The sequence below is a fragment of the Pituophis catenifer genome, unplaced genomic scaffold (assembly GCF_029215685.1).
Source record: "Pituophis catenifer annectens isolate HBS135680 unplaced genomic scaffold, rPitCat1.0.hap2 SCAF_13, whole genome shotgun sequence".
Taxonomy (NCBI): domain Eukaryota; kingdom Metazoa; phylum Chordata; class Lepidosauria; order Squamata; family Colubridae; genus Pituophis; species Pituophis catenifer.
Window position 1 is genome coordinate 8,091,451 of NW_027256893.1, and position 12,529 is coordinate 8,103,979.

General features: G+C 44.3%; 1 protein-coding gene across 1 annotated transcript in view; it reads right to left on the minus strand.

The window, feature by feature from the left end:
* PLCG2 (phospholipase C gamma 2) overlaps positions 1-12,263 on the minus strand; it is a 106,056-nt gene extending 93,793 nt beyond the window's left edge. The window contains exon 1 of the mRNA XM_070952877.1: positions 12,185-12,263. The gene's annotated coding sequence lies outside the window, so the exon portion shown is untranslated. The remainder of the gene's footprint in view (positions 1-12,184) is intronic.
* Positions 12,264-12,529: the final 266 nt, after the last annotated feature.

Genomic DNA, 12,529 nt, shown 5'->3' on the forward strand with positions numbered 1-12,529 from the left:
TGTAAAAAGCATTTTGTAAAAATGATCCACATTAAAAAGCACCAAAATTTAGAAGTCTAATTCCCATTACAATCAATTTTTTTTTATTAAACTTTATGAAACCATATATCCTTTCAAAGAATGCTGAATTAGCTTTGTATATGCTAACTAGTTCAACGATGCTACAATATATACTTCTTAATAGAAAAAAATATTTGATTCCTTCCTTGGAAAAACAGATAAGTTATAAAAATATGCTTCAATGCTCAGAATAATTTCATCCTTTTAAGAATATATCTGACACAGAATTAAATTCTAACTTCAAATCATTACCGTACTAAAACTTAACGAGTGGATTTGTATGTCATCTAAAATTGTGGATATTTCTATAGAGTCATGCATTCATGCTACTGTGTTTTCCCGAAAATAAGACCCTGTCTTATATTTTTTTGAACCCCGAAATAAGTGCTTGGCCTTATTTTCGGGGAGGTCCTATTATTTTGGGGCACGTGGAGGAAACCAGTAGAAATGGCGGGGACCGGCTGAATATGTGTTTAAATATTCAGAGAGGGCTTATTTTCAGGGGAGGCTTATTTTAGTGCATGCGCTCAAAAGCCCAATTGGGCTTATTATCAGGGGATGTGTTATTTTAGGGGAAACAGGGTAGCATTCGTGATAGCAACAGAAAGCACCATGCTTTGATCTGGACTCATAGCCCCTACTTACTGCACACCATACAATAAAACTCCCTTTTACGACTCTGTAATCTCTTAACCCGGGGTAGAATCAGGGCAACTGAATGGAGCTGAGCGTTTACTAGCTGGATGCCCTTCCTGACGCCTATGCTGAGTTCACAGCAGATATCTTTTTCTTTGCACCCTAGGAGAGAAATATCTGCAGCTACCTAGGTTTAAACTCTCAATCTTCCGAATAGGAGGTGAGCATCTCCACCACTAGGCCACCAAACTGGTCCTGGTCCATGCCTTACTGGATCATACAATAAGGCAATAAAAACATTTCTATTACAGCATTTCCCTTCTTTTTCTTTCTTCATTTTCTTTGCCTGCCACTGTTCATGCTTTCCTGAAATCAACGCCTTTCAGTTTCCTTATTAATAAACTGACACCTTAGTCTACACTTTTACAAAAAAAAAAAAAAGTTGTACTGGACATAATCTTTTCAAATGACTTTAAAACAATGCATAAGCTAACACAGATATTGGTTCAACATCCGTTTTGCTCCCTGTGGGATGGGAAGACACCAAGCAAACCCACAACCATACTCATCTTTGTCTTCTACATTGCAAATGACCAGTAGGAAAAAACACAATTCAGCCTTCTCCAAATCTCCCTGGACAAAGAATACCTGATAGTGAAAACACAGCTGTTTCAAGTCTATAGTACAATGATGGCTAACCTTTTCGGCACTGAGTGCCGAAAACGGGTGCTCGCCCATAATGAAATGTGTGTGACCCCCCCGTGTCCCCCCCATGCATGAAATTGTGCCCTGCCCCCTGGGCATGCGCATGCGACCCCATGTGCCGCCCACCCCCCACGCATGTCCATGCAACCCCGTGCATGCACGTGCAACCATGTGCAACCTCCCGCGCATGTGCACGAGCACCCTGTGTGTGCACCACACCCTCTGTGCATTTGTGTGCATCTCCTGCATGCACCCCACCCCTCACGCATGCATGGCGGGGACCCGAAAACCAACTGGCCGGCGGGAGGCGCATGCACAGCGGAGCTGGGGCGACGGCTCGCACGCCTGCAGAGAAGGCATGTGTGCCACCTGTGGCACACGTGCCAAAGGTTCGCCATCATGGCTATAGTACAACTTTATATAGAACTAAGTCTCTAAACCCTCAAAGCTTTAGCTTCTCTGTGTCTTTCGAGATCACACCAGAAGAATTTACTCAACACCTGAAAAGACATTTGTGCTCTAAACAAAAAAACGAACAGAACAAACGTAACTGTTTATACAGGATGAACATCTGGCTGCAACAAAGGGAGCCACTGGAGGAGCCCCATCAACACCTTGGCCTCAAAAAAGGCAACTCTAAAACAAACAGATTAAGAGAAGAACAGAATTTTGGTGGTTGGGCATGAAACAAATCTTGGGGGAGAATTTAAACAGCTGCATACAGTAATACATTTCTCAATCCTTTTCTATTAAAGTTTGGACAACTGTCAACTTTCTTCATCCCTCTGCAACTTTTGAGTAAATATTGATGCCTTGAGTAAATGTGCCTCCTGCGGCTCCGAAGAGAAATATTGCACTCACTTTTTATTAAACATCTTGTTCGTTTGCATTAGGACCTAAAAATAACACAATTCGGAGAAATAGTCCTGAGATGACACAAAGAAGGGCCCGGCACAATGCAACCTTGCAAACTACAATAAATAAACAAGCAAATACATTCCGACGGATAACACACACAACCACTGTTCCTACTTATTCTGTGAAAGAGGTTTTACATGCCATGCTCCCACCTCTCTGCATTTCCACAGGTGGAAACAGCATCAAGTAAGCTTCTGCAAATTTCTGCACAAAAGCCGGCACATCCTTACAATGGGGGATTGGGGCGGGGGGGCAGGCTATGCCAAATTGCAATTATTGCAAGCAAAAGCAACAACCAGTTTGGGGTAAGGAACCAGGCAAGAATGTGGGAGGCCGTGAGTTCAAGACATGCCTTACCCATGAAAGCTGGGTGGTTGCTTTGGGCCAAGCACCAGGAGACAGTGAGGGTGTGGCTAACTGATGAGGACCAATCAGTCCGAAATAGATCTATATTAGTCTCCCAATAGGCAACAAAATGCTTGCTTGCTGTCTGAAGAAACCTAGGATAGTGGATGTGATTTCACTGAGCTATGGCTGCAATTTGAGAAACTTGGTTTACGTAGGAAAATACCCGGTTGAAGAAAAATGCATACAAACACCTATAAGAGAAGAAAGCAAATATGTGTGTGTGTGTGTGTGTGTGTGTGTGTGTGTGTGTGTGTGTGTCTGTATATGTATATCCTGTTTCCCCAAAAATAAGACCTAAGCATGAAAATAAGTCCTAGCATGATTTTTCAGAATGTTCATAATATAAGCCCTACCCCCCACAAATAAGCCCGTTAAGATTGTCAGCCAGATGGATGCATTTAGTACCATATTTCCCCCAAAATAAGACCTAACTAGAAAATAAGCCCTAATGCATTTTTTGGAGCAAAAATAAATTTAAGACCTGGTCTTATTTTCGGGGCAACACGGTGCGTATATGTATATAATGTTTATATTAATTGCACTTTCGTAGAAATACATGAAACTGATAAGCCAGTACTAGTGGTTAAGGCAATAAGGACATCATGAGTTCAAGATCTGCCTTAGATATAAATACTGGCTGCGTGTCTTTGGGCCAATCACCCGGAGACAATGAGTTCTAGTTACACTTTAGGCATGACAGCCACTGAGTGACTTTGGGCCAGTCATTCCCTCTCAGAAGAGGGAGTCAAACTATTCTTCAAAGCACCTGAGGGTAGAACAAGAATCAATGGGTGGAAACTAATCAAAGGGAAAAGCAACCTAGAACTAAGGAGAAATTTCCTGATGGTGAGAACAATTAATCAGTGGAACAACTTGCCTCCAGAAGCTGTGAATGCTCCAACACTGGAAGTTTTTAAAAAGATGTTGGATAACCATTTGTCTGAAGTGGTGTAAGGTTTCCTGCCTGGGCAGGGGGTTGGACTAGACCTCCAAGGTCCTTTCCAACTCTGTTATTCTATTCTAGAAATGGTGTGGGGTCTCCTGCTTTGGGGGGGTTGGACTAGATGACCTAAAAGGTCCCTTCCAACTCCGTTAATCTGTTAAAGAGCCCAGCCCACCTCAGAAGACTGTTGTTCTTTTTCCTTTTCCCTCTCTTTCTTTTCTTTCTTTAGGTAGGTGACATGATTAGAAGTTAGGCAGGATAGAAAGAAAAGGTCTTTTAATAAAGGGTGACATGATTAAAAGTTAGAATAAGTGATAAAAATAAGAGAAGAGGGAAGGTTAGTGTATACATCTTTATATAATAAAACAAGAGAAAACATGGAATAATTGAATAATAACAGATTGCAACTTATTATAATTGTGCATCATTATTAGAAATATATAAGTTGATTGCATCTAATAGTTATGATTGATTTTGCTGATTTTATTTGTATTAGAATGTTGGACAACCCAGGTGCCACGCTGTTCACACATTGATTTGACACATTGATAAAAAAATAAAAAACTTATTTAAAAAAACAGAAGGCTGTTGTTGTGGGGAAAATAGGAGGAAGGAGGTGTATTGGATATGCCTGCCGCCCGATGCTATTTGTAAAAATTAAAGTGTGATACAAATAAATAAACACCAAACATTCATCTCCATAATGAACAGAAATCCACGTTTCTCAATCAGGAGCTCTTCCATCTATGCCAAATCCGAACGATGGCTTGGACATGAACTGTCCAAGGAGCCTGAGTGGCGTAGGAGGTTAATGCCTCCTAAGGCAGCATTTAATATCCAGCTGCCTGCAATTACTGCGAGTTCAATTCTCACCAGGCTCAAGGTCGACTCAGCCTTCCATCCTTTCTAAGGTGGATAAATTGAGGACCCAGTTTGTGGGGGCAATAAGCTGACTTTGTATAAATATACAAAAGTATGAAGGCTATTGCTTAACGCATTGTAAGCCACCCTGAGTCTTCAGAGAAGGGCGGCATATAAATCAAATTAAAAAAAAACAAAACAAAAGCTGTTATTTCCCAGACTTTTTTCAAAAGTTTTGATGCTTTCACCTGTCACATCAAGGTTGCAAATGAAAAGAAATATATCCCAATGCAACTTCTACCTCCTAGTAATCTGCTCCTTCGTTATGTGAATGAGCTAAGTTACCTTTTCACTCTCTTTGAACTAGTAAAGGTAAAGCTTCCCCTCGCACATATGTGCTAGTGGTTCCTGACTCTAGGGGGCGGAGCTCATCTCCGTTTCAAAGCTGAAGAGCCAGCGCTGTCCAAAGACGTCTCGGTGGTTATGTGGCCGGCATGACTCAACGCCAAAGGCGCACGGAACGCTGTTACCTTCCCACCAAAGGTGGTCCCTATTTTTCTACTTGCATTTTTACGTGCTTTTGAACTGCTAGGTTGGCAGAAGAGAGATAAGCTCTGAACTTTTGCCTGCTAAATCCCTTTGAAGTCGGGTTGTCGTGGAAATGAAGAGGGGGGGAACATTCCTGGGAAATGACGAGACAAGAAGTCTGAAGAATGACTTGGAAGATAGCCAATGAGAAGCAGAGATTTGGGGATCGGAAAGGGAGGGATTGGGGGGCAAAAGGTCAGTCTTGTCCGCATCGAGTCATGATCCGGTGGCTGTGCTCAATTAAAGAAAAGATTTCCTTAAAGATTGGCAGTTTGGAAATTCATTTATTTTGAGATAGCATCGAAGTCTGACACTGGGACAAATAACGGGAGCTCACCCCATTACGCGGCGTTAGGGATTTGAACCACTGAATTGCCAACCTTCTGATCAACAAGCTCAGCGTCTTAGCCACTGAGCCATCGTGTACCTCTCTTTGAACTAGCAATGATGGTCAACTAGCCAGGATTTATACCTCAATTTCAAACTCTGGGCAATGATTTGTTTTCAACCCTGGCTTCCTTGGCTGGGATGTGGGGCTTTGAGAAGATAGAGGTGGATATCAAATGTAACTTATTATCTTGCAGGATGCAAGAGAGAGAACACAATTAAAGGCAGGACTTTAAATTAGCTCATTGCATCACTGCCGTGTTGCTTGGAAAGGCCTTGATCCTGGGTTCGCACATTAATTGCAATTTCCTGCTTTGTCTTCCTGCAAAACAGAAGCAAGTTACAGGATCCATCACATTGGTAATAAAGGCTAATGTTTTATAAATCCAGCCTTAATGGGATAACTACTATCTCTTTCAAGCAGAAACCAATTCTTGAAATGATGGAATAAATGTGTTATAATAAAGAGAAATGAATGATTTTCAGATGTATGATCCCATAATGTATAATTTCTCTACTATAAAAGGTGATCTTCCATTAGCTAAAAATAAAGGTTTCCCTATCCAGTTGTATCCAACTCTAGGGCTCAGAGGTCATCTCTGTTTCTTGGCCAAAGGAGCCAGCATTGTCCAAAAACATTTTCTGCAGTCGTGATTATATGCCGAAGTGCATCGAATTGCTGTTATTTTCCCACCAAAGTGGTACCTATTTATCTACTTGCATTTGCATGCTTTTTGAATTGCTATGTGCGCAGGAGCTGGAGCAAGTTACGGGAGTTCACTCTTTTTTTTTAAAAAAAAAACAATTGTAAAGCTGTCAAGACAGAAGCCATTAACGCAGCCCTCTAATAAGTTATAATAATAATGATGAATTAGACAGATTATCTGTAGGACAAAAAGCACTCTAGACCTATTGAGTCAACTGAGTGAAAAAGACTGAGCATGCGCAGAAGGAAGGGGCGGAACCACACTGCAGAGGGAGATAAATATTTGACAAGCACTCAGTAAAACAAATCAAAGGAGTGAAGGTTCCCATAACTGAGGAATGTCGGCACAACGATGCGTGAAAATATGAACTTCAACTTCCAAAATTCCCCCAACCATCCATGTAACAAGCTCTACCTTAAAAAATACAGGTAGCTTAGGTTAGGTTACTGATTGTTTAGTTTAGGAAAAGGGATGTTATGTTCAGATATTAATATATGTAAAAGATTTGAATTAAGAGATATATGTATGGGGGTGGAGGAAATGGGTAGATTATGAGTTGAATAAATGCCAAATTAGGATTTATTTTATATAATTTTACAGCTGAATGTTGCTCTGAAATGTATAGTATAGGGGGGATGTAATAATAATGTTAGAAAGAAATGGTTAGCATACGGGGGGTGGTGTAAAAGGATGATAAAGTATTATATAATGTGATATCAATTTGGATTTTATTTTGGAGAAGCCATGGGGGGAGGGGAGGGGGAGGGGGGTTAGGGAGGAGGGGGGAAAAAGAGGGAAAAATCTGTATTTGAAAAACTTTTTCAATTAAAAAAAAAAATACAGGTAGCCCTCAACTTACAACCATTGATTTAGTGACTCAATAGCATCATCGAAATTAGAGGAACTTACAAATAGCGGCAGAGATGCAGGTTCAAAACTGACTCGTGACCATTTTTTTACACGAACGTGGCAGCATCCCCATGGTCATGGGATCAAAATGCAGATGGCTTCGCCACTGTCTCGTATTTATGACGGTTGCAGCATCCCGAGGTCATTCTGATCTGATCCCCTTCTGCAACCTTCTGACGAGCCAAGTCAGTGGGGAAATCAGGTTCAACTGACAACCTCACTACTAACTTAACAACTGCATCGATTCACCTAACAACGGTGCCAAGGAAGGTCATAAAGTGGGGCAAAACTCACTTAACAACTGTCTCACTTAGCAACAGAAACTTTGGGATGTATTTTGGGTCTATGCATAAGTCTGTATTTATTTATTTATTTTGTTATATTTATATAGTGTAGGCCATATAGGCAATGGTTTTCCCAGTTGCAATTTATGGCTGTGAAAGTTGGACCATAAGGAAGGCTGAGCACCAAAGAATTGAGGCCTTTGAGCTATGGTGCTGGAGAAGACTCCTGCGAGTCCCTTGGACTGCAAGGCAATCAAACCGGTCAGTCCTAGAGGAGATCAACCCTGACTGCCCTTTAGAAGGCCAGGTCCTGAAGATGAAACTCAAATATTTTGGCCACCTAATGAGGAGGAAGGACTCACTGGAGAAGAGCCAAATGCTGGGAACGATGGAGGGCAAAAGAAGAAAGGGACGGCAGAGAAGGAGGTGGCTGGATGGAGTCACTGAAGCAGTCGGTGTGAGCTTAAATGGACTCCAGGGGATGGTAGAGGACAGGAAGGCCTGGAGGAACGTTGTCCATGGGGTCGCGATGGGTCGGAAACAACTTCGCAACTAACAACAAATATACTGTATATTGGAGGTGGTGGCCCTTTGAGAGCTGTAGGCAACAAAATTTCATTTTAATATATGCCGATCAGTGTTCATTCAATAAAGTTATTGTTCTATTTTGTTCTATTCTGTCGAGGTCTTAAGTCGAGGATTACTCGTACTATTTTTGGACACCTATCTGTTGACTTTGAGCAATAAACTCCAACTTTCCCTTCTCAAAGGGGATGAACAAAAAAAAATAAACCCAAACAAACAAACTCTACTTGCATTCATTTTTTTCTGCTACAAAGCCACACGCTCTCCAAACAGAAGCCAGCTCTCCCGCCAAACGACTGCTTTTCTTTATTTTTAACCCCAATTCTCAGCTGGCCTTGTGCTGCTGCTAACCCGGATCAAAGGAAAACGCAGCAAGGAAGTGGGGTGGACAACTGGTTTCCTTCCCCCTTTTTGCAAGGGCTGGGCGGAAAAAGCGGCACAAGAAAACTATGCCAGCGTGTCTCAACCTCAAGCCACTTTTTTTTTTGTTTTAATTTATTTTAACTACAAGTAATGCAAACAATACGAACATATACATACGTTATACATACATATACATAACATATACATACATATACCTAAGTACAAAAAAAGAAAGAAAAGAAATATAAATAATACAGTGCACCCTCACCCCCTTATATTTCTTCTTCTATAGCAGCTGAAAAATATATTTATGCCCTCAAAAACAGAATATATTCTTGAGTATATTCCTTTGCCTTCCGCCAACACTGATTTTATAAAATCCCCCCCATATTTCATAATTGTTTGTTTTAATCACTTTTTAAAATTTAATTTCTGTTGTTAATTTATCGTTTGTTGCCATGCTCCAAATTTCATTATCCCATTCATTTCTTTGAATATCCCAATTTCGTCCCCAGTATTTAGCCATCACTAATCTAGCTGCCATTATAAAATTTACAATCATTTCTTCTTCTTTTTTTGTTTCATTTATATCCCGTTCTTACACCAGCAACAATAATGCAATTCTCGGTGACTTATCTAAATTTACATTCAAAAGTGCTCTAATTTCTCTAAACAAGAGAAGGACTTGTCCCATATTTTTTGTGCACTATCACAATCCCACCACATGTGTTTATATGTTCCGACCTCTTTCTTGCAACCTCCAACATATATTTGTATATTTACCATCTATTTGAACCTCAGCCACTTTTAAGATGGGCGGACTTCAAATCCCAGAATTCCCCATCCAGCATGGTTCTTGAGCAAACCACCGTAGTTGTTAAATGACGAGTCATTAAGTGAATCCAGCTCCTCCCCCCCCTTTTTGAGTTTGCTTGTCGAGAGCCAAGCTGGGAAGGTTGCAAATGACAATCAAGTGACCCAAGAATGCTGCAACCGTCATAAATACACTTGTTGCCAAGCGCCCGAATTGTGATCATGTGACCGAAGGGGGGGGATGCTGCGACAGTCGTAAGTGCGAGGACTGGCCGTAAGTCACTTTTTTCAGTGCCGTTGTAACTTCAAACTGAGCGCACATCAAGGAAACCCCATCATGTATTGATTCTATAAATATAGGTAGTCCTCGGCTTACAACCACAATTGAGCCCAACATCCCTGTTCTTAAGTGAGACATTTGTTAAGTGAAGTTTTGTCCCATTTTACGACTTTTCTTGCCACCGGTTGTTAAGTGAATCACTGCGGTTGATAAAATTAGTAACCTGGTTGCCAAGTGAATCTGGCTTCTCCACCGATTTTGCTTGTCAGGAGGTCGCAAAAGGGGATCCCGTGACCCAGTGAAACTGCAACCGTCGTAACTATGAGCCAGTTGTCAAGCGTCTGAATTCTGACCCCGTGATCCTGGGGATATTGCAAAGGTCGTAAGTGTGGAAAAACTAAGTCGCTTTTTTTTAAGCGCCGTTGTAACTTTGTACGGTCACTAAACGGACCGTTGTAAGTCGAGGACTACCCGTTGCCTATCTTTGAATTTGTAAATAGAAGGAATAGTTTCATGTTAGACACACAGATATTAACAACATCTCTATCTGCAAAAGAGATAATTGCCCAGCCCAAAAGGGAAGGGCCCAAGCAATTCCTCCCCCAGCAATCGGCACCCAGATCGGCATAGATTATTAACTCCAAGGTTAACATCAGACCAACAATCAAGCAAACAAGAACCCCAATCGAGAAACTGCCAAAGAATCTCTAAGACCGCCCACACAGGGCAAGCCACCAGACTATCAACTGACGGCAAATCACCCTCCTTACTAGCACTGATGATGTTAACTAGTCAGGTCATGAAACGTCTGCAAGAAAAGAACCAAGCTCAGGGAGCAACCAGGACCCCATAGTCATCCTCCTCCTCCTTCTCCTCCTTTCTAGCACTGATGCCATTACTAGTTTGGGTAATGAAAGGTCTGCAAGAAAACAAGCACGCTCAGAGAGCACCAAGGACCCCCCCACACACACACACAGTTTCACATTTGCTCATGTAATTGCGGTGGGCTTTTTAACATTTGGGCTGCATGCTACAAAAATAAATAAACTCAAGACATGAATGGCCGTAAATCGAGGACTCCCTGCAATTAAGCAAGCAGAACAGATGGGCCCAGGCCAGAAGGCAAAAGTGCCAAGTCTCCACAGTGAACGAAGGACTCTGTGTGTGTGTGTGTGTGTGTGTGTGTGTGTGTGTGTGTGTGTGTGTGTCTGTTGTGTGTGTATTTCACTGAGAACAAGGGGTGGAATATCCCTGCAGAGCCAGGCCCAAGAAAGCAGCTGCAAACATTGTCAGCAACTGTCAGCAGCGAAGAGAAATTAAGAAATGGACTAACCACAACTGGACGAATGTGTGAAGCTGAGCCCCAGCAAACCACACACACAGACACAGAGAGAGAGAGTGAGTAAAGTGCAACCCTGCTTCCAGGGCTTAATTGCTCCAGGGCCTTTCAGGTTTTTCTAAGAGCAGAGCCTCCGTTTCATTCATCCTGGCTATATTTTGTATCCTGGTAATTGAATCATGGTTTATTTTTCAACAGCACACAACACAGGGAAGTCAAGGCTCACTTTAATTGTGAGCAGGTTTTGCAAAAGAAGGGGTGGGGGGGTTGACTGCACCATGGTGCAACCATCCCCATTTGGGGGGAGAGAGAGAGAGAGAGAGAGAGGACTTCCAAATCCAAGGAAACCAAGGTTCTTTGCCACCCACAAACCGAGGTTGGGTTCACTCGAGGCCCCTCATCAAGCAAATTCCAGCTGGTGCCTGCTTGCCTGCCTTCCTTCCTTCCTTCCCTCCTTCCCCACTCCCTCCCTTTTTCTTCCTTCCCACCCTCCACCTTTCTCCTTGTTTCCCTCCACCTTTCTCCTTCCTTCCTTCCTTCTCTCATTCTCCACTCCCTCCCTTTTTCCTCCCTCTCCCACTCTCCACCTTTCTCTTTCCTTCCTTCCTTCTCTCATTCTCCACTCCCTCCCTTTTTCCTCCCTCTCCCACTCTCCACCTTTCTCTTTCCTTCCTTCCTTCTCTCATTCCCCACTCCTCCTTTTTCCTCCCTCCCACCCTCCACCTTTCTCCTTCCTTCCTTCCTTCCTTCTCTTGTTCCCCACTCCCTCCCTTTTTCCTCCCTCTCTCCCACCCCCCACCTTTCTCCTTCCTTCCTTCCCTTGTTCCCCACTCCTCCTTTTTCCTCCCTCCCACCCTCCACCTTTCTCCTTCCTTCCTTCCTTCCTTCCTTCCTTCCTTCCTTCCTTCCTTCCTTCTTTCCCTCCCACCCCAGGGCTACTACAACTTCCCTCGGCTGCCAAACCCCGGAAACGTAGTGCATTCCCCCCCCTCACCAGAGTCCCTCTGCAGAAACAACGGGGGGGGGGGTCGTGTGAACCCCTCCAAAAGCGCCAGGACCCATCCAGAAAGAGCCCCGTCCTCCCTCCTCTCCCTTCCGAAATGGGGGCAAGGGGTGTGTGTGTGGGGGGGGTCTTCCCAGACCACCGCAGGGGCGCCTTTTCCTGCCGGGCGTGACCCCCCCCTTGGCTAGCAGGCTGCCCACCCCCCCCACCCCACCCACCCCCCAAAAAAGAGATGCCTTGGGGTCCCCAACACGGGCGGGGAGACCCCTCCTCCCCAAAGGGAAAAAAAAAAAGCCCTTCGAAAGCAGGCGGCTCTTCTCTCTTCTTGCCCCCCAACCTGCTGCGCCCTTCCCCGGCGGGGGTCTCTAGCCGGGTCGGGAGGGACCCCTCCTCACCTGCAGCTCCTGCAGAGACGGAGCGCGCTGGGATGCGCGGCGGGGCGGCGGACTGGGTGCCCCCCACTCCGTCCCCAGCCGCTGGCTCGGCTCGCTTTGCTGGCCGCCGCCGGGCTCCACTTCTGCTTCTCCGACGGCGGCGGCGGCTGCGGAGGTTGGGCCGGCGGGGCGGAGGGAGGAGGCGCCACGTGACGCGCCGCGGAGGGCTCAGGAACGGCCGCCGCCTCTCGCCTCTCCACCCGGCCTGGGGGGGGCGCCCTTGGCGGTCCGGCCGCGCAGGGGATTTGCAGCCGGGCGCCCGGGGGCGCGCAGGAGTGGCGCCCACGAAGGGGCCCCGCCCAGACA